Source organism: Rhinolophus hipposideros, assembly GCF_964194185.1.
Source record: "Rhinolophus hipposideros genome assembly, chromosome: 10".
In the NCBI taxonomy this organism is placed as follows: Eukaryota; Metazoa; Chordata; class Mammalia; order Chiroptera; family Rhinolophidae; genus Rhinolophus; species Rhinolophus hipposideros.
The window spans coordinates 17,406,262-17,411,581 of NC_138056.1; the positions used below are offsets into that span (position 1 = coordinate 17,406,262).

The following is a 5,320-nucleotide window of genomic DNA, read 5'->3' on the forward strand; positions in this document are numbered from 1 at the left end:
GATCAGCAAACATAAGGATAATTTATGACAACCAAAACATAAAAGGGCGGGGAGTAAAGGCCTGAACCGGAATATGGGAATAGAAAAAGAAAGCATGCTGAAGAAAATGGAATACTCTAAATATGAAACTTCCTTTTACATAAACTTAATGGCAACTACTCAAAAATAATCCAGAACTGAAATACATAACATAATAAAAGAAGAAACAGAGGGGGAAATCATAGAATACTATCACACAGAAATAATAGACAACAATAAAAAGGCAAAGAAACAGCGGAGACACAGTATTACCAGAAAACCAAAGATAGAATGATAGGAAATCCTCACATATCAATAATCACCCTAAATGTACATGGACTGAACTCACCAATAAAAAGGAACAGAGTCTCTTTCCAGTTGGCACTGAGCCATGGACATCTCTCAGGACAACTGGCACAAGCGCCGCAAGACCGGGGACAAGAAAAAGCCCTACCACAAGAAGTGAAAATATGAGCTGGGACACCCTGCCACCAACAATAAGAGTGGTCCCCACCTCATACACACAGTCTGTGTGCGTGGAGGCAACAAGAAGTACGTGCATTGAGGCTGGATGTGGGGAACTTCTCCTGGGGCTCAGAGTGTTATATGCACAAAACGAGGTTTATTGATGTGGTCTACAATGCATCCAACAAGGAACTGGTCGGCACCAAGACTCTAGTAAAGAACTGCATTGTGCTCGTTGACAGCACACCGTACCAACAGTGGTACGAGTCCCACTATGCAATGCCTCTGGGCTGCAAGAAGAGGGCCAAGCTGACTCCCGTGGAGGACGAGATTCTAAAAAAAAAAAAAAGATCAAAGAAAATTCAGAAGAAATATGATGAAAGAAAAAAGAATGACAAAATCAGCAGTCTTCTAGAGGAGCAGTTCCAGCAGGGCAAGCTTTTTGCATGCATCGCTTCAGGATCAGGCCAGTGTAACCGAGCAGATGGCTATGTGCTAGAGGGCAAGGAGCTGGAATTCTATCTGAGGAAAATCAAGGCCTGAAAAGGCAAATAAATCATCCCTCCTAGCTAAGTCTGTGTAATAAAGGTTTTTCGTGTTTTGGGGGGAAAAAGGCAGAGTAGCACAATGGGTCAAAAAACTAAACCCAACCATATGCTGACTCCAAGAGACACATCTCAGCTACAAAGACAAACATAGACTCAAAGGGAAAGGGTGGAAATTGACACTCCAACCAAATGGTACCCAGAGAAAATCAGGTGTAGTCATACTTATATCAAATGAACAGACTTCACAATAAAAAAGGTAACAAGAGACAGAGATGGACATTTCTTAATGATAAAGGGGACTATACAACAACAAGACATAACAGTCATCAATATTTATGCCCCCAATCAGGGAGCACCGAAATATACCAAGCAACTACTAACAGAACTAAAGGGAGAAATTGACCAAAACACAAGTATAGCAGTGGGCCTAAATACATCATTGACAGCTATGAATAGATCATCCAAACAGAAAATAAATAAAGACATATTAGCCCTAAGTGACACATTAGATGAAATGGACATAATTGACATTTATAGAGCATTTCATCCTAGAACATCAGACTATACATTTTTTTTTTCTAGTGTACATGGAACATTTTCAAGGATAGACCATATATTGGGACATAAACTAGCCTCAGCAAATTTAAGAAGATTGAAATCATACCAAGCATATTCTCTGATCGCAAGGATTTGAAATTGTATATCAACTACTAAAAAAAATCAGGAAAGACCACAAGTATGTGGAGATTAAACAACATACCCTAAAGAATGACCAGGTCAAAGAAGAAATGGAGGAGAGATCAAAATATACATAGAAACAAATGAGAATGAAAATGCATCCTACCAAAATTTTTGGGATGCAGTGAAAGCAGTTTGAAGAGGGAAATTTGTATCATTATAGGCCTATCTCAAGAAACAAGACAAATCCTAGGTAAATAACCCCTTAAAGAACTAGGAAAAGAAGAACAAATGAAACCAAAAGTCAGCAGAAGAAAGGAAATAATAAAAATCAGAGCAGAACTAAATGAAATAGAGAGCAAAAAGACAATAGAAAAAATAATGTGGCAAATAACTGCTTCTTTGAAAAGATTAATAAAATTGACAAACCCTTGGCTAGACTCATTAAGAGAAAAAGAGAAAAGACACTAATAAACAAAACCAGAAATGAAAGAAGGGAAGTTATCACAGATGTCACAGAAATACAAAGGATCATCCAAGAATACTATGAAGGACTATATGCCACCAAATTCAATAATCTAGAAGAAATGGACAACTTCTTAGAAACATATAGTCTTCCTAGGCTAAATCAAAAAGAATTGGAAAATGTAAATAGACAAATCAACAATAAGGAAATTGAATCAGTCATCCAAATCCTTCCCAAAAGCAAAAGTTGGGGATCAGATGGCTTCACTAGTGAATTCTACCAAACCTTCAAAGAGGATCTAATACTTGTCCTACTCAAAAAATTGAAGAAGATACAACACTCCCTAACTCATTTTATGAGGCCAACATTATCCTGATACCAAAACTTGGTAAGGATAACAACAACAAAAAAGTTATAGACCAATGTCTCTGATGAAACAGATAAAAAATCCTAAACAAAATTTTAGCCAATCGAATGCAACAATGCATTAAAAATATTATTCATCACCACCAATTGGGGTTCAGCCCAGGGGCACAAGGTTGGTTCTGCACATGCAAATACATCAATGTGATACACCACATAAACAAAATAAAGGACAAAAATCATATGATAATATCAATTGGTGCAGAAAAAGCATTTGACAGAAAACAACATTCATTTATGTTTAAAACACTTAATAGAATTGGTGTAGAAGGGGCCAGCCCGATGGCTCGGGTGGTTGGAGCTCCGTGCTCCTAACTCCAAAGGCTGCTGGTTCGATTCCCACATGGGCCAGTAGGCTCTCAACCACAAGGTTGCCAGTTCGATTCCTCGAGTCCCGCATGGGATGGTGGGCAGCGCCCCCTGCAACTAAGATTGAACATGGCACCTTGAGCTGAGCTGCTGCTGAACTCCCAGATGGCTCAGTTGGCTAGAGCGCGTCCTCTCAACCACAAGGTTGCCAGTTCGACTCCTGCAAGGGATGGTGGCCTGCGACCCCTGCAACTAGCAATGGTAACTGGACCTGGAGCTGAGCTGCGTCCTCCACAACTAGACTGAAAGGACAACAACTTGAAGCTGAACGGCACCCTCCACAACTAAGATTGAAAGGACAATGACTTGGGAAAAGTCCTGAAAGTACACACTGTTCCCCAATAAAGTCTTGTTTCTCTTCCCCAATAATAATAATATAAAAAAAAATCTAAAAAACAAACAGAAAAAATGGAATAGAAAGAAAATAACACAATAAAGACCATACATGACAAACCCTCAACTAATATCATAATTAACAGTGAAAAACTGAAGTCCTTTGCTTTATGTTCAGGAACATGAGAGGGCTGTACCCTATCACCTCTGCTTTTCAACATAGTGTTGGAAGTCCTCGCCGGAGCAATCAGGCAAGAGAAAGAAATAAAAGGCATCCAAATTGGGAATGAAGAAGTTAAATTGTCACTCTTTGCAGATGACATGATTCTATATATAGAAAACCCTAAAGACTCCACCAAAAACCTATTAGAAACAATAAACGAATACAGTAAAGTTGCCAGCTACAAAATCAACGCACCAAAGTCCATTGCATTCCTATATACTAATGACGAAATCTCAGAAAATGAAATAAAAAGAAAAAAACAATTCCTGTTGAAATTGCAACAAAATAGTAAAATACCTAGGAGTAAATTTAACCAACAATGTGAAAAATCTATATGCTGAAAACTATAAGACATTTTTAAAAGAAATTGAAGAGGACACAAAGAAATGGAAAGACATTCCATGCTCATGGATTCGAAGATTCAACATAGTTGAAATGGCTGTATTACCCAAAGCAATATACAGATTTAGTACAATCCTCATCAAAATTCCAATGGCATTTTTTAAAGAAATAGAACAAAAAATCATCAGATTTGTATGCAACCACAAAAGACCCTGAATAGCCAAAGCAATCCCAAGAAAAAAGAAGAATGCTGGAAGTATCACACTCCCTGACATTAGCTGGTACTACAGGACAACAATAGTCAAAACAGCATGGTATTAGTAGAAAAACAGACACACAGACCAATTTCAATAGACTTGAGAAACCAGAAATAAAAATCCACATAAATATGGACAGATAATTTTTGATGAAGAAGCAAAAAACTTATAATACAGAAAAGACAGCCTCCTCAATAAATGTTGCTGGGAGAATTGGAAAGCCACGTGCCACAGAATGAAACTGGACTGCTATCTGACACCATGTACAAACATTAATTCAAAATAGATCAAAGACCTAAGCATAAGACCTGAAACAATAAATTCCATAGAAGAAAACATAAGTACTAAACTTATAGAACTTGGGTTTAAACAGCATTTTGTGAATTTGACTCCAAAGGCAATGGAAATAAAAGTTAAAATAAATGAATGGAACTATATCAAACTTACAAGCTTCTACACAGCAAGAGAAACCATGGACAAAATAAAGAGGCAACCAACAGAATGGGGGAAGATTTTTGCAAACAGTGACTCTGATAACGGGCTAATATCCAAACTATACAAGGAACTCATACAACTCAACAACAAAGGAGCAAACAACCCAATTGAAAAATGGACAGAGGATGTGAAGAGATATTTCTCCAAAGAGGACATACAAGTGGCTAATAGACTTATGAAAAAATGCTCAACATCACTAATGATCAGAGAAATGCAAATAAAAACCACAATGAGATATCACCTCACATCAGTTAGAATCATCATCAAGACAAATAGTAACAAGTGTTGGAGAGGCATTTGTCATCATCAAGATAAATAGTAACAAGTGTTGGAGAGGCTGTAGAGAAAAAGGAACACTCACACACTGTTGGTGGGAATGCAGACTGGTGCAGCTGCTATGGAAGGCAATGTGGAGGTTCCTCAAAAATTAAGAATAGAATTCCCATATGACCCAGCAATCCTTCTCCTGGGTATCTACCAAAAAAATCTGAAAACATTTATCCATAAAGACACATGTGCTCCAATGTTCATTGCAGCTTTATTTACAGTTGCCAAGACATGGAAACAACCATAATGTCCTTCGATGGATGAATGGATAAAGAAGTTGTGGTATATATACACAGTGGAATACTATTCAGTGGTAAGAAAAGATGAAATAGGACCATTTTTGACAATATGGATGGATCTTGAGAGTATAATGCTA

The 5,320-nt window shown here is 37.6% G+C and overlaps 1 pseudogene across 1 annotated transcript; it reads left to right on the top strand.

Moving 5' to 3' along the window:
- The first annotated feature begins 409 nt into the window (after positions 1–409).
- On the top strand, positions 410–1,026 carry LOC308503914 (small ribosomal subunit protein eS8-like; annotated as a pseudogene). Its single transcript has one exon. The product of its transcript is annotated as a small ribosomal subunit protein eS8-like (transcript).
- The last annotated feature ends 4,294 nt before the right edge of the window (positions 1,027–5,320 follow it).